General features: G+C 40.7%; 1 long non-coding RNA gene across 1 annotated transcript; it reads right to left on the bottom strand.

Annotated features, from left to right (window-relative positions):
* Nucleotides 1-17,096: 17,096 nt before the first annotated feature.
* On the bottom strand, nt 17,097-19,657 carry LOC139795851 (uncharacterized). Its single transcript, XR_011725723.1, has 2 exons — nt 19,574-19,657; nt 17,097-17,385 (listed from the first exon to the last, which is right to left on the bottom strand). It is a non-coding gene; the product is annotated as an uncharacterized lncRNA (long non-coding RNA).
* Nucleotides 19,658-19,961: the final 304 nt, after the last annotated feature.

Here is a 19,961-nt window from a genome sequence, read left to right as displayed (position 1 = left end):
CTCTCCTACATCTGTTTATTTCATTTCCTTAAGTCAATTTAACTGTAGGATTTTTTTTTTGTCTAGTGTCTGACATAAATGTGTGCCATGACTTTCAGTAATTAGAGCACTTGTATAATAGATGGCTGTAAAAGCCTTCAGTCCTTCCCTTTACTTCTCTTACAGATACACAGCAGTGGCTTTTCACTCATCTTGAAGGTGTTGCTATTGTGCTTTACTCTGCATGCTCCTTCTAGCTCAACAAATATCTTTGCTGTTTCTAATGTCTTGGAGAGTGTAGTGAAATGCCACAAATCTCTACAAGCTGTCCAGCTCAGGATCCCATAGCTAAGGAAAGGCTGTTCCTTACTTCCAAATTCCTGGAGAGATACAAGAAGATAAGTTTGTAGAAGCTGTTAAGCCAGTGAAGGTTGGCTTCCCACACAAGGGAGGGAAGATGTAATTTCTTGTTACAAGGTGAATCTGTGTCAAGGCACAACTGAAACACTTCATAGAAATGCATTTCCAATAAACAGCTGGTTTTATTACTCATAAAAGAGTGGAACTTAAGGACCCCATAAACACCACCATGAACAAAAAGCCTATAAAACCACTAACATGGAGGGCAGAAAGTCAGGTAGCAAATGGACTGTTCCATGTGAAATATGCTGCTGGGTGACCCTATCCAAAGCAACTCTGGATACTTTTCTTTGTGTGCACTTCGATTGCCATCCCAGAAATTCCTGTAAAGCCAGGAATCATTGAATCACAGAACCATATAAGCTGGATGGAACTTCCAGAGGTCTTCTGATCCATCTCATGCTCAAAGCAGGTCTAGATGCAGCATATTGCCCCAGGCTATGTGTCCAAGGGAGTTTTGACTATCTCCAAAGAGCTACTTCCCTCACTGGGTGGCCTGTCCCATGATTTTAAAACTCTCATAGTAAGAGAAAATTTCCTTCTATCAAGTCAGAGTTTCCCATGTTCCAACTTGTACCAAAGGCCTCTTGTCCTAGCCCTGTGCTTCTGCTGGTAATTGTGGAAAGTAGTTAGATTTGCTTTTAGCCTTGGACTCTGTTCCCTCAGCCTCACTTCAGATGTTATCTGGTTCAGCCTTGATCATCTTTGTGGTCCATTGTTGTCTTTTTGGCACTGGGAGTCTCAAACTGGACACAGTACTCAGATGGAGTCTCACAACTGGTGAATAGATGGGAACAGTCACTTCTCAATCTGCCTCTTACACTCTTGCTATGTTTTGATTTAGGCTTTATGTTGAGCTGTGTAAGTTGGCTTGCACTAAATAAATGAGATAAGTGAACTTTAAATCCCAGCTTCCTATTTAAGGCAAGCCTATAATTGAGCTTTTGCTGTGAATATGTAGATGTACTAAATACAGATAGTCTATTTTGGAAAAAAAACCCCCACCTGTTGGACATATGTTGTTTCTTCTGTAAATCACACTTATGGAGGTACAGCAGGGTGTCAGAAATTTCATATACATAGCTTACCTACAGCAGTATCTGTTTAACTCTCTTGACTGTTAAAAAGTTATCTTGTCAATTTTTGTGCAATGTGGAGATACTTCAGTGGGAATAATATGCATTTCTGCCAGTTCCTCAGAAGTTTTCCAGTTATCAGGAGCAAAAGAAAGGTCAGCATGTAGTACCCAGAGCTGAAGAGGCAGTGAGTGCTGTTTCAATCACAGAGCAAGGAAAGAGCTGCGAGTCTTTGGCCATAAATTGTCCAACATCAGAGTTGCTGGAGTGGCAAATTAGGCTTGATGAATATCAGCAAGACAGAAGAAGCAGCAGCTCTCCCATTCCCTGTCCCCAGACTATGTTCTCCTTATTTAATTTACTGAAAGGAGTGAATTTAAAAGAAACTGCTGCCCCTTGAGCACAGACCTTTAGAAATAGTGCTGTGCTGCAGGTCCCTTATTGGAGACAAACTCTGCCAGTTCTTAATCATGCAGATATTCCTGGAGTGACTCAGGTTTTAAGCAATGGGCCATTCTTACATAACATAAAATGGTAAGAAAACCAATAATACCTGAAAACATGACCTTGAGAGAGAATATGCCTGGAATCTTTTACATGGTGCTAACACAGAGATCATTTATTTTTAGACATTAATAAGATCCCATCTCAGCCTTCTTTTCTCAAGGCTAAACAGCCCCAGTTCTCTCACTCTTTCTTCATGGGAGAGATGCTCAAGTCCCTTCATCATCTTTGTAGCTCTCCATTGGATATCCCTGTCTCTCTTGAACGGGGGAGCCCAAGACTGGATACAGTATTCCAGGTGTGGTCTCACCAGGACAGAATAGAGAGGGGGCAGAACCCCCCCCCCAGATCTTCTGGACACACTTTTTCTGGTGCACCCTTGGATACCCTCTTGGCCATAAGGGCACTTTGTCAACCCATGGAGAATTTATTGTTCACTAGGACTCCAAGGTCTTTCTCCATGGAGCTGGTTTCCAGCAGGACCTCCCCTAATGTGTACTGGTGGTTGGAGTAATTCCTACCCAGATGCAGGACTCTACACTTGCCCTTGTTGAACTTCATGAGGTTCACCTTTACCCAGTTCTCCAGCCTGCCCAGATCTTGTTGGATGTCAGCACAGCCTCCTGGTGTGTCACCCACCCCCCCTCCCAGCTCCATATCATCAGTGAACTCCATCCCCTCATCCAGGTTGTTGATGAAGATATTGAACACAACTGGACCCAGTATTGAACTCTAGGGAACACCACTGATCACAGCCCTCTGAACTCTATTGTTGATCCAGTTATCAAGTCACCACACAGTCTAAGCATCTATCCCACATTTCTTGAGTTTTGTTATGAGGATATTATAGAAGACCATGTCAAAATGATAAATCATTATAAATTATTGTTGTGGTGGTTATAGTTATTGTTATTATTATTAGTAGTAGTAGTATAAATTATACAGGACAAAGATTTTTATTGCTTCAGAAGCCAGAAGGAAAGTGTTTTAGTAGCTCAAGAATGAAGTTTCTACTTATAGAGACCTGTGAATATTTTGGAATAACTTTATAAACTATTGTTAGTTCTCATTCCCTTTTGGCTTAGATTCAATCCCAGAGGTTCAATTCTTCCTATATCTCTCTTTCAAATGCAGTAATAAGAAATAGCTGCATGCATACACAAGTGTAATCAGTCTGCCTTAGATGGCTAAAGAGATAAATATAAGCCAGCAGGGAATGTGAGAAATTGTGTAAGTACCAAGTTCAAGTTGCTAACAGTGGTACTTCACAGCCAGTACTGTTTAAACAATCAGTTCAGAGCATTTCAGTTCAAAACCCCAAAGCACTGCAGGCTCAGTTAATTCTCCTGTTTGCTCACAGCCTGTGACTGAGTTCAATGCCACTTCCACGTGAGATGGGGCTGTGCTTCAAACACAAGCTCCTCTCAAAGCATTGAGCACTCTGCTGTACACTTCTGGCATTCAGAGAGAGAGCTGGGAAGACGTGTAGCTCACCCAAGAAATGACAGATTTAAAGTTGCCCATTTAACACCAACACAGTTGTTCATGTTTCCCTAAGTGTGATACAGTCTTTGAGTCACTGGTCACATTGGTTTTCGTTAAGGCCACTGATTATGCAAAGAGTAAGTTCTTGGTATTTCTTTATATTTTGTCATCTCAGTAATTCTCTTTACCAGCATCCTCTCTCTGCAAAGAATATAGAAATTGTAATTTCTTCACTGGGTTTTCCATGGTCTTTTCATTACTTGACCTCAGCCAGAACTACTCAAACTCTATTAAGATCTGCTTTTCTGTCATCTGGAATTCAAAGAGACTGACCAAGAACTTAACTGAACTTAAAAACATGAGTAAATCATTGTACTCTTTTTTGTTGTTAGCGTTGATTACATTTTAGGTAATATTTTCTTCAAACTCATAAAATCCTATTTATCCATAATTGCATTTCTTTGTAAACACAGAGATTTCTGTAAAATGCAAGATGATGAAGGTTACACTTCGTTGTCACTTCCATTACTACAGAGGTTTTTAGATGTTCCTGAGGCAAGGATACTCTTTTTCTTTTTAGAGCATTCACCACAGAGAGTAGATTCTCACATATATCTTAGATCTTAAATATCATACACTCTTCAGTCCTAAGTTCCCATTAGAAGGGAAAGCAATATATCTCAAATGGTTTCCAGAAGTAATTCGTCTGCTTATTTGTGCACCATTTATTTCTAATTCTGGAAATCCTTGGATGTTACAAGCAGCAATGCCACTCACCCTTTGCTTTGCTTAAAAAATTATTCTTGTGAAAATTTTGAAAAAATAAGCATGTTCATAAAAATTGCATGGTCTTCAAGCTCAGTTTTTGACACGCTGATTAAATCCATGGAAGTGTTAAATGAATTGCCTTTGGGACAAAGAGAACTAAGCTGGAATGATGGAAACCTTTGTTTGTATCTGTCACTCTCTTTCTAAATTACATTTCATAGAAAGTAGAAATCAGATAATGAAGTTTACATATGTTCTCATCTCCTTGAAGAGAGAGCACAGAACATGCTGCTGAATATGCATTACTCAGAAATACATTTTACTAAGCTTTTTTTAAAAAAACTTTTTTTTTGGGGGGGGGGGGATATAATTTGCTACCCTTTTCATGGAAAATGAACTCTCAGGTTGCTCTTAAGCTCAAGGAAATGTGCCATCTTTTGACCCTTGCTCAGCCAGCCTACATGAAGATGCAGAGGATGCTTTGAAGAAGATGCTTTGAATAATCAATATGGATAGGATAACCTATTGCAAATTAAATTATTTTGTTGAGGAATGGCATCCATGAATGAAAACAGCCCTTCTGATAGTCTACAACACAATGCATACAACTGATACATCATGCTGTGTAAAACACATGGTCACTCTGAGATATAATTCAAAACAGTTTCCAAAACTGTTGTCATCTGACATTAAAAAATTTCTTTTCACCAACAGCTCATGGGACAGGGATGTAATTACTAAGAGCTAAGTGAGTCTGTTTCCCACATGTTATTAAAAGTGAATTAGTTCTTGCAGGTGCTCAGCACATTATTTCAGTTCATTTTTTGGTCACATTAATAGAGATTTTGCAGTCTGTGCTAAGCCATTCGCTGGCTTCATCCAGAGGCATTGGTTCCTCTATGTGGCATCTTATGGAATAATGTCATTTGGTAGCAATATGTGGCATTAGATTAATGGATTTCATTTGTAAGCGTTTCTGTCCTTGAGAAATTACTTTGGTTGCTGAAGAAGTGAAGAGGGAACACTCCCTTCCTATTACCACTTAAAATCATTTTCAAAATGAAGTACTTACTGTTCTTTTTATGCACTCTGTCACAGTTTTAGAACTTCTGAAGGACATCTGTTCTAGGCTAAATGCAGCAGACCTGTGCAGTCCTCTTCTCCTGCTGGAACCATGTGATTCATACAGCAATATCCAGAAATGCTGAAAACTTCCAACCCCTGAGTCTTCCTTGCTGACACACCAACAGGATACTACATCTGGAGGTGTTACATCTACTGCTATACTGGAACTTCACAATCCCACTTTTAGCTGACAGCCCTGTTTGTGAACAAGTTAAGCTTGTCAGCATGGGTTCACAAGGTTGAAAAAGTGCTCCAATACTTTTTTAAAAAGTCTGCCTCCCACTCAGGATTGAAGTGGCAGTTTTCCAAACAAACTCTTCATTCTCCTGTGTTAATTGCCCGTGATTCACGCCCACATTTTGCAGAGATTGATGGCAGTTTATTTGCTAGGGGTATTTTAGGATGGAGGAGAGGGGATGGGAAGAGGCTTGGGAAAAAAAGTGGGTAGGGGTTTGGCATGTTTAGGAGGCTACACTGTTCTGTGGTTGCACACAGCTACGAGATCAGCAGCCAGAGCACCATCTGTGCTTATCCATCCACCCCAGCTCGGGTACAAAGGAATGTGTCAGCTCCCTTTTTTCCAGCTCAGCTGAAAGTCTCCATGCTCCAGTGAAATTTTGTAAACATTCCCTGAAGATCTAATCCCAGCATGTCCAACTGGCACAGCCTTCCTTCAGCAAGCAGCCCTTCCTGCTGCTTTCACAGGTTGGAGCTGAGAAGGTTCCCTGCCCTGCAAGTTGCAGAACGATCATCTCAGCATCCTGGGCAATGATAAGAGAGATTCAACACCACAAAGAAATTTAAAAGCATCTCAGAGGTCTCTGTGTGGCTGTTTATGGCAGAGGTGTTTGCATCTGAGCTGGTAGTCCTAGATTTCCTTTGTCATAAGGAGAGAGACACTGAATCTAACAAGTGAAACAGATACTTAGTTTTATCAGGTGATCTGCACCTTAAACATCATCAGCTGTTTAAAACACCATCTCTGGCTGTGGTGAGAACCTCAGCACTTATTTCTTTTTACTGTGGGTCCCTTAACTTCAGCACAAGGAACTCTACCTGTTTCTCCTGCTGTCATGGTGATGTGTAAGTAAATTTTCTCCCTGTCATTATCTGGACTGGCATCCAGTATATGAGTAACTGTATCCCAAATGCTCAGACACATTTAAACACCCAGTGTCTGTTGCTTTCAGGTATACAAATTATTCAGGATTTGGGCCTTGGTGCTTTGTGATTGTACTGAATTTGTTGTTACAGAATCTCTGTGCAATATTCTCCTTGTTATGAACAGTCTGCAGGGGACCTTGTCTGCATGTTGGCCAAAATAGTTCTCCCAGTAAAGTTCCTGATATAGTCTCCCTTCTACTAAATATAATTTACTGTATTCTAGAACATAATATCTGTAGGACAGGACCAAAACTGTGAAATACAGGGGGGAAAAAAATCAGTTATTTTCATCTATAAATCCACAATGACTTCTGGGTTTTTTGATATATTGGCAATCTTACATTTTAACACAGCTCTGTAATTTTTAAGTTATCAGAGTAGATGATGGCAGATGGATCTGTCATTACATAAAGTTAATACCACACAATCCAATTAACAAATTCCATTGAGGAGATTCAGGAAAAGCAGATTTCTCTATAGATTCTGTAGCAGAGTTTTGTTGAGTGCCTCGAGACCACTCTGCTTCTGTGTACCTCCAGGGACCCTATCTCATCCTGGCTTTCCTATCATGTACAAAAAGTCTAGTCCGTGGCTCACCTATTCCAATATTTTCCCAATGATTCTAGTTTTCCTTCAGCGTTGATTCCTGCCAGTCAGGACACTCCCCTCCATTGCTGCTTTCTTTTATTTCTCCCTTCTTCCCAACCTCATCTTATCCAGAATTTTCCATCCCTACCTGTTGCTGCTGCTGCTCTCCCCTCCTGGGGATACCAGATGCACCTTTCTCTGTTCTAATAACACATCATGTTCACCATCAAAAAATAAGAAAATGGTGCTAATGACTGTGCATGAGAAGAAAAGAGACCTTGTTTATTTTTGGCCTCACAACAAAATTTCAGAGCAAAATTTGGCACATTGCATATTCACCACCTAATTTCTCTCCTCATCCAAAGTTATTTGCCATGTAGTTTTGCATGGTTTTAGAGTTATGGTCCTGTTCTTTATAGTGCAAATATATCTGGCCTACTTAGTGGGAAACTAGTGAATATCATTAAGAGGAATTAAGATAAATCCTTGGTAATTTTTAAATTTTTTTTTTATTTTATACCACCCGTCTTAAAGTCTTACCTTAAGAAAAAGTCAATTGATTAACTGCTTTACCTCATCAGGGACAAAAGACAGAGGCATCAGATGGAATAAATTTATTTTTGCTCCAGCAGTCCAGAACATCCAGTATTATTTCTGACCATTCAGCAACTGATCAGAAGAGACATCCTCATGTCAAAACCCAGCCAGTTCTGAGTTTGAATTAAGGGGTTGCTTTTCCCCAGTACAGATTTTCTTCAGTTGTTTACCTTATTCCCACAAATCTTATAAATATGAGTCAGACTCTGAAGCAGTGCAGAACATAGCACAAGAAAATATTTGCCATGATCAAAAAAAGTTTGAATCTGCCTAACCTCTGTGTAAGCCAAACAACAAGTGAGAGCTGCTGTTTGGAATTTCTGTGCTGTATTTTCAGGCCAGCTTATCATTGCATACTCTAAAATTACAGAAAACTCAGTAACCTACAGAAAATTCACTCTTCCTGGCAAATTATTTACTTGCTTTTTTAGAGCCATTTTGAGTATATTATACCTGGAGGCACAAGGCCAACAACTTTTTCCTTGAAATGTTAAAGGCTGCTAAGCAACAGGAGGAAGAACACAGGAGTGAAAGGTTTTATTCTGTTCACTTTATATATTGATACCCCACTGAAAAAAGAGGTAAAATTGATACCAGGTTTGAACAGGGGAGAACAGGACTTTTAGATAGTGAAGTTGGTTGATCTGGGCTGCCTGTAGAATCTTATCAACCTGAAGCCTCTTCCTCTTAAAAATCATGAAATCACCTATCTTAAACTTACTTTTCTGTGTCTCCTCTTCACCTTTATTAGAGTGAAAACATGTTATATTTTGAAAGAGCCCTAAGCATGAAGAGACACTTTGCCTTAACAAAGCAGCAAATCAATGACCTTGATGACAAAACTGCTTCACTCTGCACTGCTTCTCTTTAGGCAAAATAATTCAAGGCTTCAGCCTCTTGCTGCAGCAGTAGCATCTCTCCCCTTGTTAACAAATTCAGTAGGGATGTGCATCTCCTGTTCCAGACTTTATCTGGAGGTGTCCAATTGGATTCGATTGTTGAGGAAATCTAAAAGAGTTTTACAAGATTGCAATCAGAAGTGCAGGTATTTGCTAGGGGAAAATATTCCCCTTTTTGGTTATGCTTTGTGAACTTATACACATGATGGAAATAAAACTTCCAGTTAAGAAAAATGTGTTTTTAATATAGATGACACACTGACTTTTTGCTTGGTAAACTCAGTAGAACTATGTAGTACTGGAGGGATATAGTTTACTATAGTGCTAAAAATTATTTTGTAATAATACTCCTGTCAAATATAATTTTTTAGTTTATAGATAAAAAAAGAGCAAGATTTGGCATTCTGCCTTTCTGTGGAAGATACCTATTTAAAGTGAAGAGGGTTCATCATACCTCTAATATATCATGATTTTAGTAAGTAATACCAAGTGTAATGAAGAGGAGAAGACAGCAGCAAACTTAAAAATCAGGTTTGTGGGATGTTTTCACATGCTGGACTTCAGGTTACTACTATTTTGTTAATCCTAGGTGAGCTCACCCAAGAAGCTTCTGATGCTGTACAAATAAATCTGCCAGTACAACACTGGTGGGCAATTACTTGATCCCAGATCTAATACACTCTTTTTTCTCAAAAGTTTATACCATATACATGCGTTATACTTTAGAAAGTATTAGTGCAATAAAGTCCAATTTAAAATCAGGGCTTAGGTCCTGCTTCCCACACTGATTTGAAGGAAAGGGGACTTTCCTTCAGTGTTAGGAAGCACTTTACTGCAAGCCTCACAGCTTCAAAAAGGTTCTCAGTCTGGGGGGAAAGTGTCAAGACACAGATTCCCCATCATGGCTGACAGCAGCCTGCAGCTACCTTGCTGCCAGCTTTGGATGGATGGCATCCTCTGCTGCAGAAAATCAAAGACACCAGTGCAACTAAATGTACAAGGCCCCACTACCTGGGATTGCAGAAGCTGTGCTGAGTAAACCCTTAAATCCTCTCCTTCTTTCCAGATATTCAGAGAGGCAGAATTATCAAATTTTTCCTGCTGTTTTGGAAACTATTACATTGATCCTGTGGACTAGATGAGCTCAAGAGGTTACTTCCAACTCTGACAGTTCTGTTATTCTGTAAAAACTGGAGCTCCTTCCTAACTGAATAACCTGGAAAATGTGGTGGAGAAGGTGTCCACGCTGTCAAGGCTTCTGCAGGCACTTGACCCCATTTTGGTTTATCCAAAATAAATCTGGTTTGATTTATTGTGAGTCCCATCCCTCAGAATTTTTTGGGCTAAGCTTTTCCACCCTGGACTGCCATGCAAAGTATTGAGTCTATACAGAAAGCAGCCACTCACCTTCCCACTGCTCAGAAACTGCTGCTGGCAGCCAGACATGGGTTAGCACTGAGTCCTACAGAGAGGATTTGCTGCCTCTTCTGTGCACAAGTGATGGCCTTTGCTGGACTAAGTAAATCCTGTGAAGGGGAATCCCACTGTACAATGTAGCTATATATCAGATGTATTTTATTTGTGCTTTCTACAAACCCTGACAAGATGCCTATCAGAATGCCACTGAAGAAAAGTTGGCATGGGACCAATCCTTATAGGAGGTGGAAGATTCCTATAGGGTAGGGAGTGCAGAGTTTCATTGTCACTTCTCAGGATGAAGGAGACTAAACAGCAGGGTCTGTTAGGGAATGAGTTTTATTTAAGATCTCCATCAATGAGCTGAAGAAGGAATGGACACAGAAATATGCCTCGGTTTGCAGGTGATGCTGAACTCCTTCTGGGAGCCAAATGGCCACTCACATGGGGCAAGGAGCCCTAGAAAGGCAATGCATGGCTGAGCATGGCTGAGAGGATGTGCAGATACATAGTGTGTCTAGGGAGAATAATATACATGCTTGCACAGGGCTGAACTTGAAACTGGAAGCTGCAGCTCAGGAAAGAGACCTGATGGTCTCTGAACACAGCTGTTCAAAACACAACAGCTGTCAAAAATGCCAACAAATTTTTGGGTGTTCTCAGAAAGGATGATAGGAAGAACAAGCCAGAAAGTATAAAACCTTGGTACATCCATATCTTGAACACTGTGTACAATCCTATTTCCACATTTTAAGAATGTGGCCATAGTGAAATTAGAGAAAATTCACAGGAAAGCAACTAAAATGATTAAAGGGATAGAGCAGTTGCTCTTACAGGGAATCAGAAAAGTCTGGGGCTCTTCCTGATCTTATCCCTGCCTCAGGCTGGGAGGGATATGGTCAAGGTCTTTTATAATCATGAAGACAGTGAGTAAAGCAAATACTGAATTGTTATTAGCCAAGTCCTGCTCTTTCCTACAGACACTCACTGGAGCTAAATGGAGAGCAGTTTAAAGCCTAAAAAGTTCTTTCTTTAGTACCATAGGTCACTACCTGCTCTACCTTTTGGAATCCACTCTTACTGGAGGCTGTGGAGACCCATAGTACCAGCAAGTATAAAAAAGGCAAAAGCAGGCAAATGCCAGGACTGTGGGTCCAGAAACAGGTACTGGAAGGAAGAGGCAGAAATGTGCTCACTGACATTCTCAGTGCAGTGGCAGGCACTGGAGGTAGATGAGGGACAAGGACTGCAAAGAGGCAGGATCATGAGCTGTACCCAAACAGGATTTCATATTGCCACAGCTGGAGATGAAATGAATGATTAGTTTGGCCCAGAAGGCTGTTTTCTGTGTTGTCGTGAAAATAAGACCCCACGCTCGTTTGCTACAGCTTAAAGCTGCCACTTCAGAGTTATTTCCACCTATTTAATTTTGATTGCATCTCAGTAGGCAGTAAATGGTGGAGGATATTTCTCAGCTGAAGGAACTGTGTGGTAATTATCAATGGCAGGGGCTATTTTGTTGTTTTGACTGTGTCGTTTCTTTCAGTGGAGTTAGGGAAAATATGGCTCTCTGCAAAAATGAAAGGAGTGTTAAGTAGATATGTATCTCTCATAGAAATCTAGAGAACTTAAAAGTGATGTAAATCCACTCGAACATGAAGCCTGTTGAGCAAAGAGAATGAGCTAGGCAGGCAGAAAACAAATTTTGTTTCAAGGAATGTATTTGTAGGGCTTTGTTCTGCTACAGCCATTTAGCATTTCTGGATTAGAGTCCAATACCTACAGCTGAATCTTGTTCCCAGGTTTTCTGATGGTGTGACTGTTCTGCTTTACTTGCACAGCAAACACTCAGGACTTGCTGTAATAACAGTATCAGAAGCTGGGCCTAAAGAATTAAAGAAGAACCAGGACATCTGGAGGCTGTACAGCTCCTGCATCCTCTGGGGAGCATCTTCTGGTTTATCAGAGCTCCTTACATCACACCCAGAGGAGTGGGGTCTGTCTCATGCCTTGGTCTGTCTGTCCTGCATTCCATACAGGATCTAAGGACAGTGCTTGGTGGCTCTGCCAGCTTGGTGGCTTGGTGGCTCCATGGTGCTGGCTGCTGGGTGGTGTGAGGGGCCAGGAGCAGAGCAGGCAGAGCTTTTGGCACACACATCCCTCCTCAATGAGCATCTTGCAACTGCTTCCCTTTGCCAAGGTACAGATCATGGCAAAATTGTCCCTATTGGCAGAGATTCCCATTCTCTTTGGGGTTCTCATAAGAATAAACCACTGCAGTTTCTCCTCACCCGGCATGTTGTTTGCCTTTCACTGACCATCTTGTTCTAAACACCTTGCACAGCAAAGTGTTTCTTCTCTTTTCATTATTTCTCATTCCTGCCTGCAGCTCAGAGAAAGTCTGAAAGTGTGTAGGAACTCTCTACCACCCCTCGCCAGGAGGTGGGTTTATGTTAAAAAAATATTATTAATTTTAATATTAAAGTTTAATGTTAATACTAATGTAAATTATTAATATTAAATGTTAATATTTAATAATAGATAAATAGATAAAATAATAAGATTGTTATTAATATTTTAAAATACCAACAAAATCGTTATTTTATACATTTCTAGCTGTTCCAAGTCATGCATGGCTACTTATTTATATTCACCAGGTATCATAACATCTCAAGAAAATTATCAGGTCACAGGTTTGATATCCATTTTCTTTGTCACAATGCAGAGAGAAGAATGCTTAATCATGGCCCCTGGAAATGTGCTACAGATCAGCAAAAGGTCAAAATGGGGTGTCTTTGTTTTTACTTTTTTTCCCTTAGAGAATAGGAGAGTAAATAGCTAATCAAGTCTCACAGACAGGTTATCTGGCATTTGAATTAATGGATGGCAATTTTCTCTGCATCCAATTTAAAATCTGTATGTCCCTATATATAACAATGGTAGTAAGAACTAAAATCAGTTATTCTCTTACTGATTTTGTATTTAATTTGTTTTGCTTCCACCAGCCTTAACTTAGCTTGGTCTATTGTAGTCTCACACAATAAAAAGCAAAAACAAGGTTTTCTATAATTAAGGCTGGGAAATTTTTTTCTGCTTAAAGGTCCTCTAAAATCCATTGCTTATTTCAAGCACTGTAAAATTTGTCAGGTGTCTAGAGAGTACATTAGGATGTGTTAGTGTTGAAATCTGGGACCAGATGAGCTGATGAACAATCCAAGTTGAGGAACAACGCTGCAAGGCAGAATTTTTTTCTTTTCGTGTTTGACATATTCATATAACGTGTTGCTGACACCGTCCCTGGACAATGAAATCATAATCCAGATCATGCCTGATTGATCTCTGCTGCTTGACATTTTCCACAGCTAGCACAGAGGTCTCACTACCCAGCATGACACAAGGAATCACAATTTGAAAGCCATTATTCTCTAAACCCAGGCTAAACAGCTTGGCCCAATCCCCCTGCACTCCCTCCATCTCTCAGTGTATCCACCTGAAGCAACTTCCAGCCCTTCCTCATGCCTGTTTTCAGTTTCCAGGGGGCTGAGGCCACAGTTTAGCTTTTCTCAGTGCTTTTTCTCTGCTAGATGTTCTGGAAATATCATAAATCTTCCACTCTTAGCAATCCAAATAAATCATGGCATTGTCATGGAACATGAAAGAAATGATGTTAAGCTGTCCAGGAGCAAATCCAGGAGAACTGTGGCACCTCTAGTGCTCCTTCTTTTCTCACAAGCACCCTTAGGATCAGCACTGAGAAATACCCTTTTTTGTATTCTCCAGAGGACAAATCAATAGCATCCATTATTTTAATCACCTTTGAAGGCTCAACCTTAAGACTCCTAGAAAAGCCTGACAAGATCCATAGCTGCAGCTGCAACCCTTAAACGATCATTGTAGAGACCAGAGTAATTGGTAAACTAAAGTCAGCTGGTGAGCATCCCCCCCTCCCATTGCTGAGCTTCCTCCAGCTTTTATATCCCCAGAAGTACTACCAGGGCACCTTGGGAAGCTGTCAAGAGAACACAGATTTATGTCTTGGAGCCACCACATGGGGTTCTTGAGCAGCATCTACTCACAGACTCAGTATATTATACAGTCTGGGAATTTCTTACATCTTTGTCTTCCCTATCTCATCTGGATTCAGTCCACAGTGGCAATCCCAGCTTGAAACCTAAGGAGTAAAGCCATAATATCCTTACAATTGGTTTGAAACCTGATTCTTCTTTGTCTTCCTTCTCTGTGATCCCTGAGCCCAAATTTTCTCAGTCTATCAATATATATCCATTGCACAGTCATCCCCCTCTTCCTTCCTTTGATTTCTTCTTAACTCCTCTATTATAGCTCTTTTATCATTCTTGCTTTATCTTTTAATGACTGAAGAAACATAGTGGGTTTTTCTTCAAACAGCACAGTTTTTGTTTGAGCTGTCACATGATGCACCTCTTCATTCTACCTCCCTCATAAGGTAAGATACTCTCTATGTCTTGGAAAAAGAAAAAAGAAGGTGCATCTAAATATAGCTTTTCTGGATATAGTGAGGTTGAAGAAATAATTCTGTTATAAAGGACCCTGATCCAAGCCAACTATGATTGCTGAGAGTGTTCAGGAGCAAACCCCAGGAGATTGAGATTCCATACATGCACAAACATGAAATGCTTGTGTCTTCTTCTCTCAGTTCTTTTTGCTTTTAGGCTAAGGGAAAAAATACGAAATATGAAAAGCTGAAATTTATACAGAGGCAGCACCACTCTGCCAACTCTTGTAATGTTTTTGCAAGTACCAGAACTGTTAATGCTTTTTCTTCAAATGCCAAATGCTTGCGGCAAGGAATTGCAGAGGAATATTCATTTATTTAGTATGTTTTCAGCCCTTCTGATCTCATGGAAAGGTTTGAAGCTGCTTCAGAAATGTAGCCTAAATAATAAAATATATAGTAAAGAAAAAATGCAAGGCTCAAAATCTTACAAGTTTTAAACGAGTCTGTTCTTTTCCAGTTGCATGAATTTTGAAGATGGGATTGGCTATACTGTGCCTCATACCTTTAATCCAGTTGAAGAAAATAGCCCTGTTAGGAATACTATTTAAATTGTGGGAAAGGGCTCTCCTGACTAAGAATTACCTCAATGTCTTATGTTCAGGTACTGTCCTGATTCAAGACCTTTTTATGTTTGCACTCTGAGCAAGTGTCTAAATGAAGTTATGTACTTTACAAAATTAGATCCAACTACATAGGCAGAATTCATGCCAGTGCTGAGATTTTATCCACCAACTTTACACCTAATACTAAATTTTTACTCCTAAATTAGAAACTTCTGAAAATTCATCTTATAATGATAATGTTGCACAAAAAATCTTTCTCATTAAATTTCCATAGTTCTTTCTAGTAACTTCACTGTGATATTAATTATGTGACTTTAGAAGCAATTCATTTCTCATTTATGCTTCAGCTTCAGCATCTTTATTACCACAGAGTAGACAGATCTAAGATATGTTGGAGAGCATATTTTGCAAACCATCTGTAAACACTTCACTGATCAAAAATGGTGTGATTTTAAGTCATCCTCTGAATTTTCTAAGGAGTGCATCTTACACATTAAAATATGGAGCATAATCTTAGGCTGTATTAAGACTGCAATTTGATGAAGGCCAGCCAAAGTGAAAGGCCTGTCTTGTGTAGGTCGTGAGAGGAGCTCCCTGTATCTGTGCTGGATCTGGATTATTAGGGCTTTGAAGAAGCAGCATTTTCTCATATGGAAGAGCCCCTATTCAATATTCCAGGAAAGCTGCCAGGCGGCTACCAACGCACTCGGCTGCTCCTGGGCAGGGCTTCTCCTGTCTGTGGTTTGAGAGGCATTAACCATTCAGCTGGGCCACTTCCCAGATTCTTCTTTCAGGATACCTTTAGCACCATCTGTGAAATAAATGCTGCACAGACTGCCATGCAGTACACTGCGTCCTCAGACTCTCAGTGGAGGTGAAGTTGACTTTATTCTTGGCCACTGAGCCCTTGTAAGGTGTGCTTTAGAGATAAAACCTTTTCCTCTGCTTCCTCTAACTCTTCCCTTCCAAGGGTCATCCTCCCAATGGCAATGTTTCTCATTGAAGACAGTAATGTTTGCAGTTTGTTTCAGCAGTGATGATGGCTCCTCCAGGAGACATACAGTGAGATAAATGTTGATAGTAGAGCTTCTCAGCATTGACACCAACAGACCTGCCCTAGACTTGCAGCACATCCCTTCCCAAGAACTGTGAACTTGGATGTTTGAAATGAGATGCTTATAGCTACCACCTACCAGATGCTTATATATGTAGGGTAGGATTATTTTTTCTTGCATCTCTGCTTGTCCTTCCAACCTCTGGGAAACATTATGTCTGTTGTCTTGCCTCTATGGACTAAACAAGGCCATTTTTATCCTTTTCAGAAAGAGGGATATTTGGCAGTATTTTATATCTTTGTTATATGGAGGTGATCAATGTCTATAAAATGGAGACAATTCCCCCAGACTGGGCAACATATCACAAGTGTTTATTGTGCTTTATGCTGTCTGAGAAAAATGATCCAAATCAAAATTTAAATGACTCTCAGTTTAGTTCATTTTCTCACAGAAAAAAAAAATAATTGAATAAACAGTAACTGTTAAGCATAACATTGTAATTGCCTGTCTGGTAGCTTATTTTCAGGGTGAACTCATACTGGCTTAATTTGCATTTGTCATGCAAGTCCTTTAGAGGTCTTTCATCACAAAAAGATCATGGCTAGAAGAGACAGGGCAGGAGACTGAGGTGGCCTCTTAAAAAAAAAAATTGTACAAAAATGTGATAAAGGCCCAAAAGAAATTAGTAACTCCAAGGGAAATCAAGAGGAGCATTTATCTGACACTGCACATTGGAAAAGAGCTTCAAGATCACGTGCAACTTTTAACTTAACTCTTCCCACCAAGTGCTAAACCGTGTCACTCATGTTAGGGGCACTAGAATCAGGCTTCTTTCCCTCTCCCTCCTCCCCCTCTCTCTGATACTGCAGTATATTGTATGGAGCACCTTAAAGAACATCTTCTTCCTTTGGCCTTATCCCAAAGGAAATTTAAGTTCTTGGAGATCTTTACACTGATTTACAGGGAGAGTAATTCTGGAAATCAGTACAATTAATATTAGGGAATAATATAATGGAATGAAATAAAAGGTAATAACTATGCATGGTTACTGATTGTAGTTTAGTAATTCACCTGTATGAATTATAGCCTCCTGCTATGCTTCTGTTTCTAGAACCATTCCACTTATATATGTTCAACCTTCTATTGCAGGGTTAGAACAGCTGGAACTCAAAGAATCACTGATCACTGCTTTCAGAGGACCACTGCAACCTGGTAAGAGATGTTAAACTGCTGTAAGGGGCATCATTTAAGGGACTCATGGTGCATTTTTACAAATAGAGGTGCCCCTGTACACACATCACATACAGAGAACAAAATGCTTCTAATTCGTAAGAAAACTCAGATTTTGTGAGGTCAAAATGCAGTTCAATAGCTCCACCAATTAATGCACATTTTTCTGGAAACGTTTCAGAATTCCTCATCCAGACAGAAATCAGACCTCTGCCTTACCCAGAGTAACAAAAAGCCATTGCCTGGCTACAGAGCAGAGGGTTTGGTTGTTCCAACACAAAAGACCAAAGATCAGAGAAGGGAGAGTTGTGAGGTGTTTGATTTGAAGGAAATGTGTGCCCAGTCTATGGCACATGATACTGAACAAGAGAGGATTGGGATCCATAAATTTTCACCACATTCTGTGGTCCCAATGATGAACATGGAATTCCTGATTTCTTTTTAAGCAATCAGGAATACTGATTTCTTTTTAATGTAAATTGTGTGGAGCCACAGGTCTAAAGGTTTGATAGGCACCCTGTAAAGAGTGAGTGATCTGCCTGCCTTTGGCAGTCTGCAAGACAGAAAAACCTGTTATGTACTTGCAGTTATTCTTCATGGCAGACTATTTATACCTAGGGATTCAGATTTACAGGCTCTCCAAATGCACATTGGAGCAATTTGAAAGGTTATCATCCCCAGCCACCTGTCCTTCCTCTCTGCCAGGGGTTATTGTTCCTCCAGCAGGGACAATTGAATGGTAGGCACATTAGGTGCATTGTTCATAGCCTGGCCATGAATTTCAGCTTATATTATCCAGCTGGACTAGGAATGTAAGCAGGAGAGTGCCTTGTGCTGGACATAGCTGCAGTGGTTCAAATGCTTATCAGTTTCTCAGTGCTTAGCAGTGGTTAAAGTGCATGCAGGTGGTAGCCAAATCCCACAGGTACTGAGGAAAAAACTCAATCCCACCCATGCAGGGTTCTGAGGGCTGCTACAAAGCCCTGTTTTCTGCACTGTGGGTCTCACTCTTTGGAAGGGGGCAGGAGGAAGAGACGAGTGGCTTCAGGTGTCACTGTGTCAAGACTGTGACAACCCTGGTAATGAGGAGAGGGTGCACCCAGGTGTAGTAGGCATGGGAGAAGTCAACCTGAGAAACTTCCCAGCTGGAAGTCCAGGTAGCCAAAGTGCTAAAAGTGGCCATTTGGGAAAAATCCTGGAACAGATTTGGAAAGCTCAGTAATACATACTACAAAGCCTAACTTTTAAACAGTGAAGTGACCTGTAGGGAACCAAAAGTGACAAAGTCTGGTAAGGGACAAGCTCTAAATGGGAAACCTGCTCAGAATGGCTGCTTTTCTGACCTCATCAGGGAGCTCAAAAGCATCACAGCCTGGAACACGTTCATAGATTCGCTTGAGGGAAGAGGACTGGAGCTTCAGCATCTGCTTCAGTTCTGCAGGGAAAGGGACTGAACAGTTGTGTCCTACACAAGAAAGGCACAAGGTCACCCCAGAAGTGTGCTGTTCTGGGAAGTATATATCCTTTTAGTTATGTCTGAATAATGTGCAGTTGGAGGAGGTGAATACATCTGGATCTCCTTGGCATACCCAGAGTTTTGTGAGTGCCAGACAGGCAGAGGCACTGGAGGGCCATTATGGGTGTAAATCAGCAGAATATAAGCACCTCGGTACCAAGGAAGCAGTTACTCAGAATTTCTAACATTTGTAGTAGCAATTTAATTTTGAAAGTAGATACCTTAATTTGCACGTAGGATCTTGATTCCTTGGTGGATTTGGCCTCTTTGATCTGGAAGTATTTCAAAATGTGCCAGTGAATCAGTGGGAGTTAGGTGCTTTGATGCCTTATGTGCCAGTTTTCATCTCTAAGCATCTGAATACCTTTCTCAGTCTGGGCCACAATGAAGACTTTGAACCACTCTGAAGTGCAAGGCTTTTCCAGAGACAGAAATGACCTTGCTTCAGCAGAGAGGTTTTAGCATGGAGCAAGAAAATGGTGTTCAGCAACATCAGAAAGACCCTTTGAGTTGGGCATTCCTGCACAGAAAATAGAATTGCAGAAGATATCCAGGCATTGTTAATCATATGCAGCCCATTAAACATGAGCATCACGCAGACAAAAATCATTGAGGATTGACAGGATTTTGTATTGCCATCCTTAAGCTTACCCCATGTTTAGAGTAATTTCCATTGATTTCTGTTGACAATAAAGTCCCATTAACATCCAGATTCAGTGACTGGCAGCCTGCTCTTTGCCTCTGCCACTCCTCACCTCCTGCTCAGGAAGGTCTTGTGGTCTCTGGATGTTGCTGCTAAAGCTGGGGCCAAAAAGTGCAGCAGCAGCAGCTGCACTGGAACTGGCTCTTCCTAGAAGAATTAGGTGCCACTGCCATGGCTTTATCTTTTGGAATGGTGGCAGCAGAAAGGGTCATTCTCTCATCTGTTATCTGGCAGCCCAGACCTGTTCTGTTCCTTCCCTCCAGAGCAGAATGTGCAGCAGATCCAAGAGGTCCTGGCTGCAGGCAAGTAATGGGATGTTTGTGTCTTGCAGGAGTG

The sequence above is a fragment of the Heliangelus exortis genome, chromosome 4 (assembly GCF_036169615.1).
Source record: "Heliangelus exortis chromosome 4, bHelExo1.hap1, whole genome shotgun sequence".
Taxonomy (NCBI): Eukaryota; Metazoa; Chordata; class Aves; order Apodiformes; family Trochilidae; genus Heliangelus; species Heliangelus exortis.
This window is presented reverse-complemented; position numbering and strand designations above follow the sequence as displayed.